We start from the raw sequence: 27,031 nt of genomic DNA, 5'->3' as shown, positions 1-27,031 counted from the left end.
AAGATATCTCGGAAGAAAAACATTTCAACTTCCTGGCGCCCAAGCATTCACTAGAGCAACTTTTACTTTTCATCTGTTTATTTCTTGGTGGTTTTCTTGTCATTAGTTCTAATATCTTACGGTCTCTGTAGGGCATGCAAATTGGCTGAATCCTTCTTTGAGTGTCAAGTGGTCATTCTCCTGCATAGTCGCTAGCCAACACTTAATTCTGTTATATTTTAAAATTCATATTTACTTCATAAAATTCATATTTATTTCTTTTACATAATTTATTTCTATCTAATCCCTTCCATCTTCCGTTATTTCCCATATTAGTTCGTTGGTGTATCAAGGTGCATTTTAGAGTTCACCCTTTTGCTACACTGGATAGAGTCACCCAGACTTCCTCTAGCACAATTTTTGTTACATTAACATATTTTTGTTACAATACCCCGTACATTGCCTGTCTCTATGTGCGCTAATTCATAACTATTTACCCCATTTTCCGTATTGACCCTATATGGACATTCAAATACCGGCATCAATTTAGCACAAACACCATTTTGTAAATTCGACATCCTCAGTGCCCTCACTAAGACTTTATCTCCTTTCTGGAATGTGATCGGCCTTCTTCTTCGGTTTCTCTCTTGCCTTTGGAGATATTTCTCTCCACTTCGTCTCAATCTTCTTTGAACCATCTCGATCACTTCTTCGTATTGTCTGGGGGTGGTGTCTTCCCACGGTCTTGTAGGCATTGTTCCTTTCATTATATATAAAGGCGTCTCTTTGGTAACCGTATTTGGTGTACAGTTCAAATACGTCTCGATCTCAAACACTTTTCTGTCCCAATGTCGATGATGTTCTTCAGCAGCAATTCGTAGAAATTTTGTGACTTCTTGTATAAAACGCTCCGAAGGGTTGCTCTGTGGATGGCGGATGCTTATAAATTTTGTATTGATGCCTCTTTCTCTTAACTCCCCTTTAAAGCTCCTAAAGTATGTCGCATTATCCAATAAAATGTTGTCTGGTCTTCTCACTGTTTCTATAAAATCGTCTATCTTCCGAAGTATTTCAATTCCTTTCGTGGTTCGACATGCGTACAATTTAACATATTTTGAGAAAAGATGCACCATAACTAGTATGTGTTTATTCCTCTGTGTTGTTGGTATCAAATCGCTCAACATACCAATGGCGACAATATCCAGTTTCTTCCGCGCTACGACGTTTTTTGTGACGTTCTCATTTTTGAAGTTCCTACTTTTATACTTCTGACATGTCACACAATTTCGAGTCACCTCTTTGGCTATTGTATAGTCCTGTCGACAAATGTAGTTCTCCTTGAACATAAGCCACACCTTCCTGCTTCCAATATGTCCGTTGTCACAGTGTAACTTTAAAAAAACTTCTTTTGCCATCTGCTCCGTGATTACATATAGTTCTTTACCATCAACCCTCTTAAAATATAAGTTATCTTCTTGTTCAGCCCTTTGCTTTTCTCTTTCATCCAATTTTTCCTGATTTTCCCTGATCTGAGCCAAAGAAAATAAGCCTGCTTCTTCTCTTATTATGTTCATGCCAACGTGGAGAGTTTTGTGATCCTCTTTGCGGAATTGTTCATCTCTCGTCAACGCATCTGCCAAGATATCGTCAGTTCCTTTGATATATTTAAATTCAAAATCATAGTCTTGAAGTAAAAGAATGCCCCTATGAATTCTATTATTTACCAGCCTATTTTTCATTATGTGTACCAACTCTGCATGGTCTGTTTCAATTGTGAATTTTGCCCCAAGTAGCTAAAAACGTAATTTATTTACACAAAATAATACACTGGCAAACTCTAATTCAGTGACGCTGTATTTTCTCTCATACGTTTTGGTTACACGGGAGACAAAACAGATTGGTACCTCTATATCGTCTTGGATCTGTGATAACACCCCTGCGAATTTTTTTATGGAAGCATCGGTCCTGAGAATGAAAGGTTGATTATATCTTGGATGGTGTACACTTACAGCTGTGGAAAACGCTCCTTTTAAATTTTTGAAAGCCATTTCTTGTTCAGTTCCCCATTTCCACCTGACATTTTTCTTAAGTAATGCTATTAACGGTATTTCTTTTGTGCTGATGTCTGGTATCAGCTTTTTGAAGTAGTTTACCATTCCTAAAAATCCCCGCAAAGTTTTTAAATTGGTTGGCCTAGGGTAGTTATTTATGACTTCGATCCTATCTTCTGCAAGACTTATCCCTTTTATGTCTAATTTGAAACCTAAATACAGTATTTCTTTTTGGAAAAACTGACACTTTTGAATATTTAATTTTAATCCCGCTTGATCAAGTTCTTCGAGAACAGTATGAATATGTCGTAGATGGCTTGTTAAATCTGGTGAGAAAATTAATAAATCATCTATGTAATGTACAACAAATTCTCCATGCCTATTTAGGATTGTGTGTAATGCACGAACCAAAGCAGCGCATGCACTCTGTAGTCCAAATGGTACCACCCTAAATCGGTACACCACTCCGTCGATAGAAAAGCGGTATAATTTCGACACTTTTCTGCCAACCAAAAACTGTGTTTCAAGTCGATTTTGGAGAAAATGTGTGATCCTGTGATTCGTCCAAATATGGCTTCGATGTCCAAAGGCGCTTCGTATTGAGCGATTGTGTGCGAATTAATGTTTCTTGCATCTAAACATAATCGCAAATCACCACTCGATTTTTTCACGCATACTATCGGGTTGATATATGGAGAGTCACATCTTTCAATCACTTTGTCTTTGATCATATTTTCAATTTCCTGTCCGACGCTTTGCCTGTATTTATACGGGATTGGATATGTTTTCAATTTAAAATTTTCTAAGTTATTAACTTTAAAGGAATGTTCATAATTTTTAGCCACTCGGCTTTCTTTATTAATAAGATCTCCATAATTTTCTAAAATCTTCTCTATTTCCTTTTACATGTTTTCTCCACATTTTATTTTTCTTTCATCCTCATTTTGTTTACATGTGTTCACTGTCCATATTATCTCTTCACAAAATTCTGGATTCTCGTCCATAATTGCCATTTCTTCTCTGTCCTCATCCTTTATTTCTTCTTCTGTTTTTTCTCTATCTTCAATTTCCATTTGGTATTCCGAGCACCACGTTTCTACTCCTTTCATTTCTCTTATGATAACTTCCTTTTCTTCCGGCTTCCTTTCTGTTTTATCGTCGGCTGCCAACAATTCTTCTGTACTTTCTATTTCCTGTTTTTCTCTTGTCTCCACTTTGTTTTCCTGCTTTCTTTTCGAACTCTTCTTCTTTTTCTTCCTTCTCTTTTTCTCTTCTGATTGATTTTCCTCTTGTACTTTCAGTTTATCCTCTACATTCATATTGATTTCTTTATGTGTCTCCTGTTCATTTGTCCTTTCAAAAATTTTTTTTATCTGTTTCCTTCACTTCTTCTGTGTTGTCTGGTTCTGCTCTGATTTCCAGTTTATTTTCCGAAAAATTAATGGTGATATGTTTTTCACTTAATTCATCAATTCCCCCTATCATATCATGATTTAAATCTTCGATCACCACACATTGCATAATATAGAATTTGTCTCCCACTCTGATCTGTACTCCCAAACCTTCGTTTACCGTCGTCAATTTTTTATTGTTTGCACCCACTAAAGCAACCCTAGGAACTCCGATCCAGAATCAATCAAAATTTTAATCGCTTTATGTTTTATAAAGGCATCTAAAAATATTAGATTGGAATTAGAATTTTGTCGTTCGTTTCCCGCCAACTGTATAAACTCTCTCGGGTGACAAAATATACCGGACAGTTTTTTACTTTTGTTTAGTGGATGCTTTATTAAAAATCCTGTCTGGATTCATTGCATACATCTTCTTCTTCGTTTTCTATTGCTACATGATTCATCTTCCTTCTATTTTGTCGTTGGAAGCTCTGATTATTTCTACCGTCCCTTTGTTCGTTCGTATTCCTATTCGGGGGATTTTGTGCAGCTCTGTTCCTGTTGTGATTTTCATATGTTCTATTTTGTGTGTCATTCCGGTTATAATTTTGTTGTCTAGTGTAATTGTGGTATTCTCTTGGCCTATATTCATTTGTTGATCGGGGATGTCGGTTTCTCTGGTCATAATTTGATTGATACCTTCTTTCCGGTCCATTGTATTGGTCATGTTGTCTTCTGTTTCTCATTTCTCTTCTTTTCGCTTCTTTTAATTGAAGGAATTGGCACAAACTATCAATATCTTGATAGTTTCTCAAAATCACGTGATCCTCCAACGTTTCTTCGAAATGTCTGCTTATCATTTCTACCAGTTGTTCGGTAGAGTATTTGTAATCTAGATATTTTGAATTGTTATATATCTGCAAAGCATATCTTTCTTCAGATATTCCCATTTTCTCGTGATATTTTCCATTCTGTAGCTCTTGGTTGATTTCCCTTTGTTTATTTTTCCCCCAGAAATAATTGAGAAATTTATTTTCGAAGTCTGTCCAATTTTCAAACTCATCTTCTTTGCTTTCATACCATAACGCTGCTTCTTTTTTCAGATGGTTTCTAATTGTTTCTTTGCAATCGTCAAAATATCTAACATTTAGTTTTTAAATTTTTAACAAATGGTACTGGGTGTGTCGTTCTAATGTCCCCGCCAAATTGTACTTTCGCCTCGCTTGAGCTATGGACGATAATTTCTTTTCTCTCTCCTCCTGTTTGTTGTTTTATTTCTGTAATATGTTTTTCATTTTGCTTTAATCTCCTTTCTACTTCTTTCCTGTCTTCTTGTAGCGCCATTTCAAATTTTTCTTCTAACTGTTGTAATTTCTTTTTCTGTACAGTCTTAATATCTTTCATTTTAGTTTCTATTTCTTCTCTCTGCATCTCTAGTTTCCTCTCTGTTTCTTCTCTGACTTTTTCTAAACAGACTTTTACATCATTTTCATATTTGTCCAAACGCTTTTCCATTTTCTTCTAATTTTTGTTCATAGTTTTCCAGACGCTGCTCTATATTCCTGTTGTTTAGTTCTATTAATTGTTTTGTTTCATCCATTTTTAGTGCTGTTTCTTGTTGATTTCTATCCATTTTCTTTCATGTTTCATTCATTGTTTGTGTCTGTATTTACATCATTGCTAATAATTTTTCTAACATCCCTGTTTCTTTTCTTTCCTTAATTATTGTAGCATTTCCTTCATTATCAGATCCTTCTTCAGCAATTGTTTCCTCTTCTCTGTTATCCTCCTTCCTTTCTTGTATTTTGCTTTGACTCCTTGTGGTCGACATATTGTTTCTTTTCGTTACTGTTTTTGTCCCCGCCAAATGTGAAATTTTACAACACTCTATATGTTGCAGAAACACGACAAATATTTCTCCCCAAATTTAATAAATTTTCACGACAAATATCAAATATGCAATCAGTAAAGTTCAAATAATTCAAAATAAATATCAAATGTACGATTGGTAAAGAAAATAAAAATCAAATAATTCAATAGCAGTAAATATCAACTAACTACGATCGATCAATAAATAAAATTTTCATCCACTGGAAAAAAATTGTCAAAATACTTTCAGATTCAAATTCCCTCAATGTTATATATTTTTTTTATCTCTGGATCACCTGTACTTATTCCGAATCTCTTTTCCTACCATCATACGTAAAGCTGCGATATTTTCAAGCCCCACGGTTTGGAAGCCAGTTAATGTGATATTAAAAGTCAGAGGTGCGCCAAGCAATTAATTAGCTAATTAATTAATTAATTAAACTTATTTAAATGATGCAATTATAATTTTATCACAATATTTAATTCTCTTATCTCAGGGTTATATTCGTGCTTCAATATCTATGCTTTACATATGATAGGTAAGGTCTAAGGAATATCGGAATAATAGTCATATATGATACAAAATTATATATTGAAATAAAATTCACACTCAAATCTCTTAAACAAAAAATATCTCATATAAGGATTATCAAAATTTTATTCTACGTACGTGAACCTTCAAAATTTAATGTTATACACTATATAAATTAAAATTTCAAATCAAAATGGTTGTTCTATATCTCCTGATAAATATTTCTATCTTTTCTGAAGCAATTTAAAAAAAACTTTATTGATAAAGATAAACTGACGAATGTTAAAAAAAAACTATCTCTCTGATGATGAGTTGTCCAAATCCTTGTTCCTTGTAGCTTACACTATCTATTCTTAGCAGTTCCCTAGGTAATCAGCAATCTTACAACAAATTATTGCGAGCCTCTCGTCTTCAATGATCTCCTTCAGATGCACGTTACAATATTTTACTGGATCAGCTTCCGTCAGGATACACTTAGTCCACGAAAACTCACAAACATTCACTTCTAATGTTTACTATCATTTGGGAACCGCCAAAGAACTACGACTGTTCGCCTTGCACCCTTGGAAAACAACTGATGATCTTTTTTTACTCTAAAATCTAGCTAAACTCTCACTCATCTATCTCTCCCACTTTTTTTCACTCTTTGCCAATAAAAATTGGTCATATTTATCCCCATTTAGATAACAAACAACAACCTTAACTACAATTATAACTTTCCTAAAAACTATTAACATGTTAATCGTTTCTACAAATTCTTAAAAACTAACGGAGAAATATAATTTCTAAATTCTACCCTATTGTCTTTATTCACTGTACAAGTCCATTTGGAAAACCCGGTCGTATTGTTCAATTTACTACGTTCACTCAAATATATTTTACAAAGAAAATAATTTATGCATATCTTAAATTTTGTTTACTACAGGTAATCCAAAGATAATGGACTTTCATTTCTTTGAAATATCTTTCATAGTTTATTAGTTGAAATATTTTGAATTATTATGTTTTATAATTTGAAATATATTAAGAGCAAACCAATATTATTTTTAATTTTACATAGCATAACAATATATACATATAACAATGTGACTTTAACAATTTAATTAGAAATCTCAAAATGTAATATCAGAACAGGTAATCTACAGCAACAAAGTAATATTATGCCTTGCCTACAAGAAACATCTTATAGTTAACTTAAAGAACTTAATTACGCTGATTTTTTTTCTGTTTGATCAGGATGATTCGCGAAAACCAGTGCGAAACAACTAAACAAAAACGGTATAAAATTTCTACTCACCAGTTGTATGACATTTAAAGTCGTGGCATATTATCGTGCAAGTTGCGTTTCCAGCACATATCGTTTCCGAAAAATATGATTTAAATGGTTTTAAATATGAACAACGCACACTGTCCGGAACATTGCGTTTCAGACACTTGTTCAGTATATTCGAACACAATATTTTACTGATGCCGACGGCTGCGTAACGAGTCGTAACCGGTTTGTAAGGATAATGTTAATTAGATACCCGTCGTTTTCCCCTTGTTGTTTATTTAGGTCTTTGTTTGATTTTGATACAGAGTATTTAAAAAAAATAATTTTCGAGGCTGTTTTTAATAGGAATTTAATAATAATTAATAGGTTTAACAATTATTTTAGAATGAATAGGATTCAGTTTAAATATGTTTTAAATTTAATTTCACCTTCAGTTAAAAAACAACATACTACATTTAACGAAGCCATACATATCAAACCAAAAAGTATTTTTAAAAAGAAGAGGTATCACTTCCGTACTAAAGTCCTACTTGTTTATCACTTCCGTGATTAATTGTCACAAAGCAATAAAAACACATGCATAAATGACAAAATAGCCTCGAAAATTATTTTTTTAAATACTCTATATCAAAATCAAACAAGTTCCTAAATAAACAACAAGGGGAGAACGACGGACATCTAATGCACATTATCCTTACCAATCGGTTACGACCTATGTCCCGGACAGTGTGCGTTATTCATATTTAAAACCATTTAAATTATATTTTTCGGAAACTAAACGCTATGTGCTGGAAACGCAACGTGCACGATAATATGCCACGACCTTTAGCCTTACATCCTTCTGTCGCATAAGTCCACAAAAGGCAATTCGATTTTTTTAGAGTTTTCGCAATTGAAATTTGAAATTATTGATAACCATCATTTTTTGCCTGCGTTGGCTCAGGACGTAATCAATTAGCAGTTCACTATCCATGTTAAAGAAACAAGGGCAAATGAAGAGAAATTTTTCTTTTCGCATGATTTTAGGTAGCTATCAATGTAGCGTTTTAAATTTGGTGGAATATTTTCGTTTTTCTGTTCGCAAATGAATTTTAAAACGATCAATATATTATGGCATTTTAAGTTTAGATTCTAAATATCAAGTTTTGGTATTCAGTTGTTTTTGTCATTTGTTTACATTTGAGTCCCCTAATATAATATTACAAGTCAGGTATACGGTTTTTCTAAGACGTATTAACTGAGAATATCTTTTTTTGTCTTTGTTTACATTAATATTCCCCTATTCTCTGTATGTATTGTGAGGTAAAAAATTTCCAGTTAACCAATTTAAAAGTAAATAATCGAGATTATTTTTTGTCGGTTCGTTGCTAAGAACTAGGTCAAGTGGAGGGTAGATTGTTTGTTTTAAGTTTGTAGGCAAAAACTAGCTTTGAGGCGCGAGGGGAATTTAATTTGCGTTGAAATTTGTAAAATGTAAGGCATCAAGGAGTGAAGCGATAGACCTGAGACAGAAAAGATGTTTGAGTAATTAAGAATCGCGAGTCGATTCAAATTCTTTGTGTTATGTTTTAAGACCGGTTAAGGTGATAATACTCGTTGCAATATGGCAGTTTGGAACAGAGTAATCACCATAAGATTTGTGAACCGTCACTGAAGAAATTTTCTAAAATGTTTATATAGGATGTCCCCGTCGTCAGCTTGCTTCCTCCACAGAACCTAATTTTACATCTATTGATTGTTCGTCCTCGAGTATGGAAATGGTTTGCTTTGTCCCTGTTGGAGAATATGTCCAGATAGAGTCCCATAGATGTTAACAAGTTTTTTTGAAAGTTAAGTGCTAAACAGTGAAATCAAGGTAACAATTAACATTTTAAATTTTAAAGTAAAGATAGACCATTTTTTTTGATAATTATTAATAATTGCGTTTTCATTAAAATTTAAAAGGATTTGTAATATTTAATAAATTGTAAATTTTATGGTTTAACTTAGCTGTCATTTTAATTGTTTTTTTTTAATTTAATGCTAACATATGACAGCTAGCTTCATTTGTTTCTATATTTATTTGTTTTGTTTGTTTTTTAAAAAAAGGTTAATCTCTGTGCGATAACGTTTGTAAGTTTTTGTAGTATCTCCAACCCCTTTGTAAACGAAATTTGTAAACGGACACATGTAAGTTTTTTTATTCTGTATTTGGCAACTATTTATATAATATATTTTTTATGTGATTTATGTGTTGATAACTGTTTGTATGAGACAAAAATAAACGTTTTGATTTGTTTCTCTGATCCATTTTTTTATTTATTTTAAAAATCTCCTAACCTTTTTGTATGTTTACTTTTTAGGAAGGAAGAAACTTTCTTTCCTCCAGCAGGAACTTTTCTCGAAGCGGCGAGAGGAGATTCTTTTAAATAGCTAGAGGTATTTCTTCTTGTCTTTTTTTGCCCATTTGTCCAGGAGATTTAAGCAAGGAACCCCTTGTTTTCATATTTTGGTAGTTACCCCAATCTCAACCCCCTTGCCATTCACTTATCTACGACCCCAGCTCTCCAGCAACCCCCTGGGTGCCGTTCGCATACGTAACGTTTGTTTTGCTTGCCCTATCTTCATCCCCATACTTTCTGTCCCCACTTTCCTACCCCCATAATCTTACCCTGAGGTAGGCAATATATATATATATATATATATATATATATATATATATATATATATATATCGTTACATTAATAGAATTTTGTGGAATTCCCAAATAAAAACCAAAAAATTGCAGTTGCATTTAAGACATCTGGATTTGGATTATTCTGTGAAATCACCAAAAACTAGCCATTTGCTGGTCTATACCTGATCCGGGTGCAGGTAGGCCAGTGATCAGTTTACCAATCTCTTAGGGTCTATTTTGAAAACCCTACTTTTATGGCGGTGATGAGTTTGTACTATGTACGAGGGTATTTATGGTAATTGGTGATGAGTTTACGTGTACCCAAATCAACAACCTGGTAAGCAAACAAGATGTCATTTTTGTCCGAAACATAAAGACAGAAAAGTGAAATCATGTGATGACTGTAAGAGAGCAAGTTGTAAGGAACGTAGTGTCACCCGAAACTTTTGTCAAGATTGTTTTAGAAATTAAGATATATACGTATTCACTCTCTCTTAATTTTTCAGATATCATTTTTACTTGTTAAAATTTTTTGTAAGTTTACTTTTGTTAAATTATTGTTGTAGATAATTGTAAGAGTTGTTTTTTACTTTAGTAGGAATAGAAGTTTTTCAGTTTCTTATTTGGCTATGGTAGAAAAGTTTTATTTTTATATAAATTAAATAAAACATTTTTAATAATAATATTTAACTTTTGTATTTTTTAGTTATTAATAAATATTGTATGAGACGTGTGTTCTTTTTTTCAATGCAGAGATAACTGCTGGTCACTTTAATTTTGGGGTGTTTACGCATCCACGATACCAGTTGAGTGTTTATAATTCAAATTAACTTGTTTACTAACTTTGAAATAATATAAACACGTCTCTGTTCTAACCACTTGTGCCAGTCTGTAACTGATCTAAACTGTTTTCAATATGGCGTCTGGATACTTTTATACTTCAAAGGCGCTGACTCCGATTGCCCTAACTGTGGTCTTTACAAATTTATATGGCAGTTAATCTGCACAATCATTACATATGTAATGCTATAGGTAAGAGAGAGCAGAAAGAGAAAAAGAATTAGGTATACAGGTATATGGTGCATCGTTTTCTGTATATAAACATTTAACCTGTAATAGGAGTATAGTAAGTAAAGTAAGGATTGAATCAATATTTTAATGAAAATATATATTTTTATTTTCATATATGTATAAAAGGAGTTGAATGAATGAATTATTCTGTGCCCGAGCCAAGCGAATGGACACAGAATAAGAAACAATCAGAATGCCCAATCTCCATGAAACAATAAGTAGGCGCATCTCGTTCGCGCAGACGTTCCGCCATGTTTTAATCGGAACCACGGAACCAGTCATGATACTATAACAAAACAAGATAAGTCAACGCGCATGTTACTGTGACGTAAGCCCGAGACAAATTTAATGACAGCAAGTTAAATGCTATGTTCATGTTAATTATGTTGCTGTGTTAATCGAGTTTGCTATCCTGTATATTTTAAAACGTAGTAAATGATTTTTTTATTTATTTATTGATGTAGGTAGTAAAGTGTTTGTATATTATATTGTTATATAAATCTTGTGGTGAAAACATTCAGTTACTGTGTTAATATTACCTAATTTGTTTGTCGTACGCAACTTCCTCTCGATTACCTGTAGCTATTTTATAAAAAAGACTAATAATTATTTGTTTGTCATAATGTATTGTGCAGTGGTGGGTTGTTTAAACAATAATAAAAAAAAAAGTAAAACTTTTTCGACGTGTCGTTTTTTTTTGTGTTTCCTAGAGACAAACAAATGCGTAAAGTATGGGTCTCCAAGTGTTTTCAGCGAGACAAATTTATTGTAGAAACCGCGAGAATATGCTCAAAACATTTTACAGAAGCTGATTATTGTTTAAAAGAAAAACTATTGGGATTGCCTGAAAAACAGTGGAAGTTAAGAAATGATGCCATACCTGCTCTTCATTTAATAAAATCACCAAGCGCTAAAACATCGCCTGAAAATAGACGCAAAATAATGGAGGAAATAAATGTATTAAAAAACATGTAAGTATTTTGGTTTTAGACACACTTTAGCAACAGAGTAAATGTTTCTATAGATAATAATAAATGTTTTTATAGATAATAATATATACTAATGCCCATTTTAGTAGAACTTGAAGTAATACTTTATTTTTGATAGATCTTTAAAAAAAGTCACTTTGGATGTATCATTTACTACGAATGTGGTAGTAAAATGTGTTTTACTACTACTAAATCTGACAAATAAGTCAGATCAGATTGCAAAAAAAAACCGTAGAAGAAACTTTCGACAAAAAAGTTAAGGATATCGCTACTCAAACTGCAATGTAAGAGGAAAAATTCTATTTTTAACAGTTATATTAATAGTTATGATCTACTTAAAAATTATTTAATTTTAGTGAAAACGATATAGTCAAAAAAGCCATGGAACAAATAAAGGATTTGCAAACTGAAAATGAAGAATTGAAGGAACTTCTTAGAAGAGAGAAGGAGGAAAAAAGTAAAACCGAGCAAATTTTTACTAAAGGACAGTTAAAAAAAACTAAAAACTAAAAAACAAATTAAGTGAACAATTGAAGATATTACTTGGGCACTTTCTTTGTATGCTGCGGGAGCAAGGTCCTATCGTTTATTAAGAAAAAGAAGCTACCCCCTTCCGGCTATAGGAACGTTAAGACGATGGGCAAGTAAAATAAACTTGCAACCAGGTAAATCCATTTCGATAATTCAGTGAATTAATATATTCAGTCTAGAATAAATAATATATTGTAGTTTATAATCAAGGGCATTTTACGAATATATTTTTAGGTATATTAAGTACAGTCCTGACATTGATGAAAAACAACGAGATGTCCAAAATGGAGAAGACCTGTGTTTTGCTTTTTGACGAGATGAAAATTCAGACATCTTATGAATATGATAAGACAAACGACACTACACTTGCTCCGAGCAACTATGCTCAAGTTGTTATAGCTCGAGGAATTTTTGGCAACTGGAAACAACCAATATTTTACAGTTACGATTGTAAAATCACGAAACACATATTGTTTGAAATTATAACAAAATTGGAAAACATTGGATACCCAGTTTACGCAATAAATAGTGATTTAGGCGGTAGTAATAGAACTCTTTGGTGTACTCTAAATATAAGTGAACAAAAAACGTGGTTTGAAAATCCCATTAGCAAAAAAAAATGTTTATGTTTTTGCGGATACGCCACATATGATTAAATTATTAAGGAATCACTTTCTTGACTCTGGTTTTTCATTAAATGGCCTAATAATTAATTCAAATCCAGTTTTAGAGTTACTTAATACCACTGAAAAACTAGATTTAAATATTGCTCATAAAATAAATAAAGACTTTTGGACTGTCAAAGGTGCTTAACGCCAAAAAGTTAAATTTGCCACTAAATTATTTTCACACACAGTTTCTCGAGCCATTTCTAGATTAGGAGTTTTAGGTTTGTATAAAAACCATCACAACTGCTTTGAGTGCTCTGACTTCTTCAAAACTGTTAATGATTGGTTTGATATTTTTAACTCTAGAGTGCCCCACAGTGACACTAGAAGTCATATAAAAGCATATGGGTTAGCTTTGAAAGAGCAAAATGAAATTTTAAATAAAATGGAGAAGACAATATTAGCTGTAAGAAAAATTGGATCTAACTCTGTACTTCCATTTCAGCGAGGTATAATTATTTCTATACGATCTTTAAAACAACTTTTTGTTGACTTGAAAAATGACTTTAATGTTAAATATATATTAACATACAATCTTAACCAGGACCCTCTATAAGGCCTATTTTCAATTTTAAGAGCAATTGGTGATCTACATGATCACCCAACTGCTATGGAGTTTAAATATAGATTAAGAAATTATATAATGGGTAGAAATGATGAAATTATTTCAACATCTGCAAACGTAGAGTCAGAGCCTACAAATATTACTAATAGTATAATTAATTGTGAAATTGTCACTGAAGAGATCTTTTCATCCCTAAACCTTCCTAGTGGTGATACAGAAATTAACCCTGAAGATGACAACCCTTAATTGACAGTCATCAAGATTTTATAAATTCGAATATAAATGACCTAGAATGGGATGGATTGGAAAATTTAGCCAGTTTCATTGCGTTTAAGTTACAAAAAAAGAAATACATACTTGGATATATTCCGGACGCTAACGATAAATCGTTTACTTGGGTAAACCACATTTCTGAATGTGGTTTACTCAAACCAACACTGGAATTTGTAACTAAATGTAGTGAACTGAAACATATTTTTCGTAGTTATAATGGCGACACATTAAAAATAACAAAAAATTATTTAAAAAAACCTAATAGAAGCTGCAAAATATGTAAATGTTAGCGAAGATGTAAAATTACTTTTTTTTTATATGTAAAATGTATTTTAAAATAAGAATTCTAAATAAAAATATTAAAGATAATTACAATATCCGCAAGAGAAAAATCACAAAGATTGTAAAATAAATGTCTAAATGATATTCATAAAGTCTCAAGTATGACCCGCTTTTCCTTTATGGCCAAATTCTTTACATTTTACCGGCCTTTTATATTTAATTTTTGTTTTGTAGCAATATTTATTGTGTTTATAATACACACAATAAAATCGTAGATTCATAGATTTCTTTAATTAATTTTACAAATTACTTATTTATTTTCAAACTACGTTTTCACAGAAAGTAAACTAGCTATGACTTCTTAGTGCAAGATATTGCATCGAGGTATACTTACCGTTAACAGTTTAAGTTTCGAAGTTGTTCATTCGTTAGAAACGACAAGTGAGCATATCTTGTTTGTTATCATATGTTTAGTATCATCACAGTATATTGCTTAAAAAAAATCAGTAGGTTCACTCTGCCGCCAGTCCTTTGTTCTTCATGTTCCATTTTTTTCACGCGCAGATAAATTCCAGTTTTTGATACACTGCTCAATATAATTTTTAATACACTGCTCGAAAATAAATAGGAAAAAAGTGACTTGTGGCGACCTAAAATTTAATTAGATTTTCGGAATAATGAATACTTTCCTAAATTTAGTGTTTTCGACAATTATCAATAGTTTCCCAAAATAATTATTACTGTTTGTCCTTCAAAATGTATTAAGTATGTTGAATCCATCAGTTTTGATTAATCGAATATTAAATTTTTTATATTTATTAGAAAATCACACTATATTCACTGTTACTGGTGAGAAATCTCATAAAACGAAGAGCTAATGAGGAAACTAATTTCTATAGATGAAAAAATAATAATACATTCGAATTATAAATTATATTTTGAGGATTTGAATTTTACAATACCAGTTATAATAAAAATAGGATTATAAAAACACAAGTAGCGAACTATGAATACAAGTTAGAATAGAATATATATATATATATATATATATATATATATATATATATATAAAGTAGTTAGGTATTATTGACTGACACGTTATGTAAAATAAAGTTTTATTTTGAGGTTGCAGTCATTAATAGGGCAGGAAAGTAAAACTCTTTGTTCTTTAATCAAGCTTTCGCAAAATTTATTTGCTTCTTCAGGATATGCTAAAATATGGTATCAGTAAATACAACGAAATTAGAACTAAATAGCATTGTATAAAACTAGTAAAAAAACTTACAACATGAGGTTAATCCATTAAATTTTCAAATTTGCAAAACATTAAAACTTAACTTAAAAATTATACAGTTATGTAAGTACAATATTCCAATTTAATTTAATTTTGTAAAAATTCATTTTGACATTGATTATTTGATTTATGTCAGAAAGACACTCGTTTCTGTTTATTATATTTTTTGTTGTTGATAACTAGCTCTTGATTGTTATTATGGTTACGTACAAAGTGGCGCCAAATATGAATATTTAAATTTTTTGAAATTCTAATATTTATAGTCAGAAAATCTAATATTGGAAAATTATAGTATTAATTTTCGTAAGACAGAATGTAATTATAGATATTGCTTAGTTTATCAATATCAGTTTTTTCATTAACGCATTGATATTTATTTATGCATACCATTTCTAAGAATTCTCTTTTATTTAATTGGTTTTCGCGTCTTAATATATTAATATATTAATAATATATAAAATACGTGTGCATTAATAGATCATGCAATTAATAAAAATCATTCATTTAATTTCAATGAAACTAATATATTAAGACGCGAAAACCAATTAAATAAAAGAGAATTCTTAGAAATGGTATGCATAAATAAATATCAATGCGTTAATAAAAAAACTGGTATTGATAAACTAAGCAATATCTATAATTACATTCTGTCTTACGAAAATTAATACTATAATTTTCCAATATTAGATTTTCTGACTATAAATATTAGAATTTCAAAAAATTTAAATATTCATATTTGGCGCCACTTTGTACGTAACCATAATAACAATCAAGAGCTAGTTATCAACAACAAAAACTATAATAAACAGAAACGAGTGTCTTTCTGACATAAATCAAACAATCAATGTCAAAATGAATTTTTACAAAATTAAATTAAATTGGAATATTGTACTTACATAACTGTATAATTTTTAAGTTAAGTTTTAATGTTTTGCAAATTTGAAAATTTAATGGATTAACCTCATGTTGTAAGTTTTTTTACTAGTTTTATACAATGCTATTTAGTTCTAATTTCGTTGTATTTACTGATACCATATTTTAGCATATCCTGAAGAAGCAAATAAATTTTGCGAAAGCTTGATTAAAGAACAAAGAGTTTTACTTTCCTGCCCTATTAATGACTGCAACCTCAAAATAAAACTTTATTTTATATATATATATATATATATATATATATATATATATATATATATATATATATATATATTCACAATCACAACTTATTAATAACAAAATAATGAAATGAAAAAAAGTCATATAGCCTAAAGATCCCACTGCAGGATCACTACGTTCATAACGTAGTTAGTCAAACTTATATTTTTACGTACATTTAAAATTGGGAGAATCTATATATATAAAAGGCTAGGATGACAAGTCACACTGTTTATTCAGTAAGGTAACTACGCCATCTAGGAAAGAAATCTGAACTACCAACATCTACCAAAATTAAATGTAATTTAAGTAAAAGCTGTAAAAACGCTGTTGAGACAGAAAAAATACACATTTCGGCATTGGAGCGTGTGATACGTTAACTGAAAGGTCACTACACAGTATCTTCAATATTAATGAACGTATCGCGACATACGAGATCTGATAGGGTACTATGAATAAAAATAGATTTACCATAAGACAAATTTTGATTTTTTGACTTAAAGAAGGCCTCAGGTTCAGTACAAAATAAACAACTGATTGAATCTTAACATGCGACATGGCAAATGAAAGAGGATGATATAAAGAATATATTCAGATAGAAAAAATAAACAAGGCGACTACTTAAAGGGCACTACGCAGTATCTTCAATATTAATGAACGTATAACGACATAAGAGATATGATAGGGTACTATGAATAAAAATAGATTTACCATAAGACAAATTTTGATTTTTTGACTTAAAAAAGGCCTCAGGTTCAGTACAAAATAAAAAACTGATTAAATCCTAACATGCGACATGGCAAATGAAAGGAGAGGATATAATGAATATATTCAGATAGAAAAAATTAACAAGGCGACTACTAAAAGGGCACTACGCAGTATCTTCAATATTAATGAACGTATAGTGACATACAAGATATGATAGGGCACTATGATATATAAAAATAGATTTCTTTTAAGACAAATTTTGATTTATTGACTTAAAGAAGGCATCAGGCTGAGTACAAAATTAATTGATCGAATGCTAACATGCGATATAAATCTTCTCAGCTATTTAATATTCTGTTTTAGAAGGTTCAAGAAAATTATGTTTTTTACATAGCTTCAGTTTTTAAGTTTAAAATTTAATTTTTGTTTTTAAGACTAAAGCATGAAGAATCAAACCAAAGCTGGATTTTAGGAGGCCTGTTATATAGTTTCTGCAGAAAATAAAATAGTAGAACATATGTTACACCCAGCTAAGATACCTACTCACAGACAGGAACCGTAACAGTCGAATCTTAATTTTGAAAGACAAAATCAGATTCCACTTTCAGACAACGATGGCAAAGTGAAAGCATATATCGCTGTTCCGGAAGTATAGTGACATAACTGTAAAATTTTAAAAAATTACTTTATTGTGTTGGAGGGATCAAAACTGCATTTTCAACATATTATTTGTAAATCGTCGTAATTGTACTTACGAGTTTCGCCATGACCGGTGATTCCGTAAGTACAGTTATGATGATTTAAATATATATATATATATATATATATATATATATATATATATATATATATATATATATATATATGAAAATTACTGAGTTCTTGGGAAGAACCGCGTTGAGAATTTAAAACTCGACGTTTCGGCACCCATTTTGGAGCCATTATCAAGAGGGATACGGTTCGGTTCGAGTTCGGGGTCTCAATCTGCCTACTCCCCTCACTCGAGACGTACCAGTATCGTGTTCTATATTGCAAGAACTGTCTCTCGGCACTGAGGTCTCAATCTGCCTACTCCCCAGTGTCGAGTGACAACCGGTCTTACCCTGTGTGGCTGCTTTTATACTCGCTGTATGCGCGGGAACGGTATACGCTGACGTGGTCTGAACTGACGTGGCCTGAGCGGTGTGGGCGGGAGGTCGCTGAAGAAGGGGTCGCCATGTTGCCGGCAATCGTTTCGCGTCATCGCGCGTGTTCAAGCTGTGAGGCCGTTTTTCGATTTCGATAGCTTCACGAATGATTCTCGCTTTTAATGAGCGGATGGGAGCGATGGTTTTTGCTTTTTCGAAATCTATTTTGTGGCCTGTCTGAATATGATGTTGGGCTAGGGCTGAAGTGGTATCGGAATGTTTGACTGATAGAGAATGTTCGTAAATACGGTTATGGATTCGTCGGTTTGTCTGTCCTACGTATGTACGTGGGCAACTGGAACAAGGTATCTCGTAGACACCATGGTCTTCATTGGGGATTTGGTCTTTTACGGATCTAACGAGATTGGACAATTTGGAGTGAGTGGTGAAGATGGTTTTGATATTAAGAGGGATAAGAGTTCTACTGATCTTGTCAGTGACACCTTTAATAAAAGGTAGAAAGATTTTGGGTTGATCCGGCGGCAAGGTTTCTTTTTTGGATGGAATGGGGTTTAGAAGTTTTTGAATGCTTCTATTGATTTGGGTTTTGTGGTAGCCGTTTTGTAGGAGTGTTTGTCTTATTGAATTGATTTCGGATGACCTGTGATTGTTGTCGCTAAGTCTTATGGAACGGGAAATAAGAGTGTTGATGACTGAATTAAGTTGGGCGGGGTGATGATGTGACTGGGCATTGAGATAGCGGTTTGTATGAGTGGGTTTCCGGTACACGGAATAGGAAAAACTGTGAGGTGGATTTTTCTGAATAAGAACATCAAGGAATGGCAAAGACGCTTCAGACTCAACTTCCATCGTGAATTGAATGCTGGGATGTATTCCATTCAGGTGGGAGAGGAAGAGATCTAATGTGTCTTTACCATGGGGCCAAATGACAAAGGTGTCATCAACGTATCGTAACCAGCAGGTGGGTTTGAGATTTGACGAGGACAAGGCTACTGTTTCGAAATGTTCCATGTATATATCTGCTATTACGGGAGAGAGGGGCGATCCCATTGGGGCACCTTTGATTTGACAATAGAAACGAGTTTGGAACGTGAAATATGTATTAGACATGCAGTGTTTTATAAGAGATAATGTGTCTTGGGGAATTTGATGTTTAGAGTCCAAGATGGAAATGGTTTCATCGATGGGAATGTTGGTGAATAAAGAAACAATGTCAAAACTGACTAGTATGTCTGAGGGCGAAATAGAAAAGTTTTTCAGAAGATCAATGAAATGAAAAGAGTTGCCAGACCAAGCCGAAGTTGCCAGACAAGATGTCGCCAGAATTCTCCGTACTTCCAAACCCCCACCTTCAAATATCAGTCTTTCAGAAAGACGTGCCCTCAAAGAACCCAACAACAACCCTGACATCGTCATCCTTCCGGCCGACAAAGGTAATGCCACCGTCATTCTCAACTCTTCTAACTATTTCGACAAAATGTCCGAACTTCTGAATTCCACAGAATACAAACATGTCCCAAATGATCCAACCACATATCTAGAAAAAACGACCAAATCCATTATAAATAAGTCTACTCTATATCCAGACCTCAAAAAATCTCTTATACCCAGAGAAAAATCATCCCGAATTCCAAAGATATACGGCCTTCCAAAAATCCATAAGCCCAATGTTCCCCTAAGACCCATCGTCAGTGCATACAACTGTCCCACTCAGAAATTGGCAAAACATCTCGCTTCATCCTTACAACCATTAGCCGAAAACGCCTCGTCCTTTGTCAAAAACTCTTTTCATTTCATTGATCTTCTGAAAAACTTTTCTATTTCGCCCTCAGACATACTAGTCAGTTTTGACATTGTTTCTTTATTCACCAACATTCCCATCGATGAAACCATTTCCATCTTGGACTCTAAACATCAAATTCCCCAAGACACATTATCTCTTATAAAACACTGCATGTCTAATACATATTTCACGTTCCAAACTCGTTTCTATCGTCAAATCAAAGGTGCCCCAATGGGATCGCCCCTCTCTCCCGTAATAGCAGATATATACATGGAACATTTCGAAACAGTAGCCTTGTCCTCGTCAAATCTCAAACCCACCTGCTGGTTACGGTACGTTGATGACACCTTTGTCATTTGGCCCCATGGTAAAGACACATTAGATCTCTTCCTCTCCCACCTGAATGGAATACATCCCAGCATTCAATTCACGATGGAAGTTGAGTCTGAAGCATCTTTGCCATTCCTTGATGTTCTTATTCAGAAAAATCCACCTCACAGTTTTTCCTATTCCGTGTACCGGAAACCCACTCATACAAACCGCTATCTCAATGCCCAGTCACATCATCACCCCGCCCAACTTAATTCAGTCATCAACACTCTTATTTCCCGTTCCATAAGACTTAGCGACAACAATCACAGGTCATCCGAAATCAATTCAATAAGACAAACACTCCTACAAAACGGCTACCACAAAACCCAAATCAATAGAAGCATTCAAAAACTTCTAAACCCCATTCCATCCAAAAAAGAAACCTTGCCGCCGGATCAACCCAAAATCTTTCTACCTTTTATTAAAGGTGTCACTGACAAGATCAGTAGAACTCTTATCCCTCTTAATATCAAAACCATCTTCACCACTCACTCCAAATTGTCCAATCTCGTTAGATCCGTAAAAGACCAAATCCCCAATGAAGACCATGGTGTCTACGAGATACCTTGTTCCAGTTGCCCACGTACATACGTAGGACAGACAAACCGACGAATCCATAACCGTATTTACGAACATTCTCTATCAGTCAAACATTCCGATACCACTTCAGCCCTAGCCCAACATCATATTCAGACAGGCCACAAAATAGATTTCGAAAAAGCAAAAACCATCGCTCCCATCCGCTCATTAAAAGCGAGAATCATTCGTGAAGCTATCGAAATCGAAAAACGGCCTCACAGCTTGAACACGCGCGATGACGCGAAACGATTGCCGGCAACATGGCGACCCCTTCTTCAGCGACCTCCCGCCCACACCGCTCAGGCCACGTCAGTTCAGACCACGTCAGCGTATACCGTTCCCGCGCATACAGCGAGTATAAAAGCAGCCACACAGGGTAAGACCGGTTGTTACTCGACACTGGGGAGTAGGCAGATTGAGACCTCAGTGCCGAGAGACAGTTCTTGCAATATAGAACACGATACTGGTACGTCTCGAGTGAGGGGAGTAGGCAGATTGAGACCCCGAACTCGAACCGAACCGTATCCCTCTTGATAATGGCTCCAAAATGGGTGCCGAAACGTCGAGTTTTAAATTCTCAACGCGGTTCTTCCCGAGAACTCAGTAATTTTCATTTATCTGACCGCGGAAACTTATCCGAACATATATATATATATATATTTATATATATATATATATATATATATATATATATATATATATATATATATATATATATATATATATATATATATATATAGAAAACGCAGTTTTGAGCCCTCCAACACAATAAAGTCATTTTTCAAAATTTTACAATTATGTGTTTATACTTCTGGAACAGCGATATATTGATTTCCAAGGACGTAGAAATTCTTTATGATATCAAGCTGATCAGTACTGCAGTTCTACAAGTACTACTTAGTACAAGTATTTGTATTACTAAACCAACGTAACCGTATAGTAGAACATACCTTGAACTGGAATGTTTAATCTCACAAGGTGAATAGATGGTTTTGCGTTTTTTATTTCAACCTGCTTTTAAGCATTCCTGCAAAGGCCGGTTCCTCAAAATGTAAACTGCATATTCTAAAGTGATCATAACAATATTGAGCATTGTACATGGCAAGTTTTTCACATTGAACAATTTTCTTCCATTCTGCAAACCTAAAAATACAACACCGATGAGGTCAATTATATTAAATAGAGAATTTAGTTCTTACCGATTTTCATCCTTGGGAAACCTGAAGAAACTCAAGTTCAAGTTGTTATGGTCCCTGAAATTTTTTCTATATACACAGCAATAATACACTTTTGTTTTGGCTGAATTCATCATAATCCGTCGTTTAAAATAATAAAACCACTTAGAAAACTGGAGAAATATCACATTAATATGTATTAAAAACGAAATAAACTTATAAAACCAACTATATACCAACAAATAAATGAAATTTATATATAAATTACTGAAATAACTGTAGTTTCAATCAATGGATAGATACTTATGATTAATTATTTGACAATAGAATAAGTCAATCAGGCAATATGATTTTTCAAACTTTAGAAGTGTGTATAGTGGTTATGTGAAGAATTTTTTACCATTTATGAAATTTATTTTCCTCTTTTTGAAGAACTTCTATAATAATTATTATTTTATTATAAATTTGGACTATTCTATGAAACTGATGGAATATTTTAAATCTTGCAACAGCGGCATTTTTCGCCAAATCAGCCAGGAGTGGATTCAAAATTGGAACCGTGAAAATGCGAGAGTGAACCTACTGATTCTTTTTAAGCAATATACTGTGGTATCATGGTTTCTATATAATATGTTTGAAAGAACCACGCCCACCTCTCTCCGACAAGAGCAACCTGTGGCCTTGGATTTGTAAAAGTACTCTATGCTACAAAATTTGGCGTCGCCAACGTGGGTCATGTTTTAGATTTGCGCCATTTGTAACTTCGTTACAAAATTTGCCGCCCGACGTGTGAGACTTTGGAATATTCCTACAAAAATTGACGCTGTGACGTGGGACCTCTTCATGTTACATTATTGATTTCTGTTTATATTTTATTTTTAAGATTCATAGTTGTTTGTGTGTAATGATGTCATATCTGAGTTTTTTCATCTTTTGATATATGGTATTTATATTTTTATATTAGATTGAAGGCTTTTAGGTATACAGGGTGATATAAAATAATAATAAAATATTTTTTTGATAAATAAGTTTGATTACAGTAAATAACGGTGGCAATTTAAAATTTTCTTTTGTTTTGCTTTTGACGAATATTTTAAAATGGAGTCTTCTGTAGTACAATACCTAAAAAATAGTGAGGTTGATTATTGAATTATTATTATAAGAGGTGTGAAAACGAAGAAAAGCATTAGTGAGAAGAAGACAATGCTTCGCAAATTGCTTAATAAAAATGCTGTTATTGATTTAGACGAAAATAAGTTAAATTTTGATGAAGAAAGAATTCAAATTGATCTAACATCATCTGATATTCGTGTTTTGATTGATGACTTTGAAGGTGATATAAGTGACTCAGTTTATCGTAGGGCAAAAGCTCATCTCTTCCATTTATCTCTTAGAATATCCAGATTACCTGTCGAGTTTGATGAGAAAATCGAATATAAAAATGAGGCGTCTGCTAATTGTTTATTGTTGGAAGGAGAATTAGATGATAAAATTATTTCTGGTCAACCATTCACTTCTTCAAATGACGTTTCTCCACAGCCCGTCGTTAATATTCCAGCTCCAATTGTGCAAGTATCTCATCCAATTAATTTAGCTGACTGGAACGTAAAATTTAATGGTGATGCAAATAATGTTTTCCCATTTCTTGAAAAAGTAAGAGACTTGGCTGAATCTCGCAATATTGATCATAATATCCTTTTTCGTGTCGTTCAGATTCGTGGTACTGTTTCCTCATGGAATGATATTATTTGTCTTGTAAAATCTACTTTTCTCCCTCGCGATTATGACGAAGATTTATGGAACCAAATTAAATTTCGAAAACAAAAGAAAAGTGAACCTTTCGCTTTATTTCAAGCTCAGATTATGGCTCTAGCTAAACGTCTGACAAATCAACCTTTAGAGGAGACTCTTTTAAAACATATGAGACAAAATATCCTTCCAGAATATATTCCACAGATTAGTTGATACTAATACTGTTGAGGAGTTGTCTGTAGTGATTCGTAAATTAGAAAATAATGCGGTTTCTCTTAATGTCAAAAAGGAATCATCTTCATCTGTATCTTATGTTAGTCATGTTTCCCCCAGCACTTCGAAACAAGCAAATGTTTCAAATAGGAGAACAGATTTAAAAAATTCTGAATCCCGTCTCCATGTGAACAATTATAAAAGCTCCAAGGTAGAACCTCCAATTAGAAATTCTCAGAAGTATAGAACGGTTGTTTGTTATAATTGTCGAAAACAGGGACATATTTATAGTGAATGTCGACAAAGGTTTGATAGGTATTTTTGCTTTCGTTGCGGTAAAGAGGATGTTACTATACCAACGTGTCCTAATTGTTCAAAAAACAAGTAAGGAACACCCCTAAGTTCGGTGGGCGTGTTGCTGATCAAAAGGCAAATCCCGGACATAGATTGTTACGTCCCTCCACACATATTCTTAGTTTTTTTTATTAATATTTTTTATTATTTTATTTTTATATTTAATTCTTTAATTAACGTGTGTGTATGTCTATAATCGTGAATTATTACGGCCCTGTACACAACTCCCTATGAGACTTAAGTTAAGGGTAGCGAAGCTACGAAACGACACGCACTTCAGTCAAAGTGACAGTCACAGTTTTGTATAAATCAACGCGCAAAACACTTCAGTATTTTTTGTGTAAACCTGACGACGCGGCTTTAAGAAGATTCTGTCCATAGATATTCTGTCCCATCTGAGTCAACCCGAGTGCACTGTGGAAGAAAGAGAAGTGTTACATCAACATCACAGGTACCGTAATTTGATTGCATACACACAGTATTTATATTAATTGATAAATTTACATATAACTTATTTTCGTATTTTCGCATTTTCTCTTATAGAATTTAAAGCTTGTTCATAGATGTTTGGTGATCACTAACAAGTCTTCAAAAAATTTTTGTGTTTCTGATTGGTCCAAATGGCTCAACATTGTGAAAGATTTCTTTAAGCAACTAAGGGTATCTCCAGTGATTGCTTCAAAACCATTTGATAATAGGCCTTATTTGAAAGTCCAGATTTTCTCACCTTTTACACTTTTGTTAGATACGGGATGTTCCACAACTGTAGTAGGATCTAAAGGAATTGAATTTCTTAAAAAAAAACAATATTCAAATTGATTCTCCAAATAGTCAAAGCGTATCTCTGGCTGATGGTTCGAATAAAAAAGTTACTGGCAGTGTCGATTTACCGATTGTGGCGAATGGTGTTTGTCATGTTGTCAACTGTCTCGTAGTACCATCACTACCTCTTAATTTCATTTTAGGAAGTAGTTTTATTTCGATTTAATTTTGATCAGAATACATGGAGTGTTAAAAATTCTTTTTGTGAAATAATTTCAAAATCTCAAAGTGATATTCTATTCCATTCATCCTTGTGCTCAATTGATTCCCTTGATTCTAAATTAAGACCTTTAGCGTAATTAATAGCTTTCAAGAAGTAGATATTAAGCATGGACTTGGAAGGACTAATAAAATCCAAATGTCTATTGATACTGACGATGCTAAGCCGTTTCGTAAACGCCCTTTTCCTATGTCGCCTTATATGTCTGAGATTCTAAATCGTGAACTCGATGAAATGATCAAATTGAAGGTAATAGAACCATCTAACAGTCCTTGGTGTTCTCCAATCTTGCTTGTGAAAAAGAAGTCAGGTGAATTTAGATTTTGTTTTGATGGCAGAAACCTTAATGAAGTCACTCGTCACGATACATATCCCCTTCCAAATATTGACAGAATTTTATCCTTGCTTCGTAATGCTAAATATATCAGCTCAATTGATTTGAAGAAAGCTTTTTGGCAAATCTCTCTTGAGCCAGCTTGGCGTGAGAAAGCTGCTTTTGCTGTTGTAGGTCGTGGTTCATTTCAGTTTACGGTAATGCCTTTCGGTCTTTGTAATAGTGCTCAGATCCAACAAAGATTGGTGGATCAAATCTTTGGTCCTGAATTTGAAACGTTCATTTTTACTTATCTAGACGATATCATTGTTTGTTCCTTCACTGCAGAAGAACATATTGCTTTGTTAACACAAGTTAAAGACAAATTGAAAGATGCCAACCTGACAATAAATGTAGAAAAATGTGAGTTCTTCAAAACATCTTTGAAATATTTAAGCTATATTGTTGGTGATAACTCCCTCAGATCTGATCTAGATAAAATTTCAACAATGGTCAATTATCCTCGTCCAACCAACGCGACGGAGATTAAACGTTTTAATGGTCTTTGCTCGTGATATAGACGCTTCGTCAAGGACTTTTCTACTCTCATTTCCCCCATTAATGATCTTTTGAAGGGAAAGAAAAAGAAAGAATCCATAGTTTGGACACTCGAAGCTGAAAATGCATTTATCGCTATTAAGGAAGCTTTGATTTCTTCCCCAGTTCTTGTACAACCTGATTATTCTCGTCCTTTTACTATTCAGTGTGACGCTAGTGACACCGGTTTAGGTGCCGTGTTGACTCAGGAAATCGATGGTAGAGAAAAAGTAATTTCTTATGCTAGCCGTTTTCTAACAAAGGCTGAGCGTTCTTATGGAACCACCGAGAAGGAAGTCCTTGCTACTTTGTTTTCTGTGCAAAAGTTTCCTCCTTACATTGACGGTGTTGAATTTACTCTTATCACTGATCATTATTCTTTGTTATGGCTCACAAATTTGAAAAATCCCACAGGTCGT

Source organism: Diabrotica undecimpunctata, chromosome 4, assembly GCF_040954645.1.
Source record: "Diabrotica undecimpunctata isolate CICGRU chromosome 4, icDiaUnde3, whole genome shotgun sequence".
Classification (NCBI taxonomy): Eukaryota; Metazoa; Arthropoda; class Insecta; order Coleoptera; family Chrysomelidae; genus Diabrotica; species Diabrotica undecimpunctata.
Note: the sequence above shows the minus strand (reverse complement) of the source record.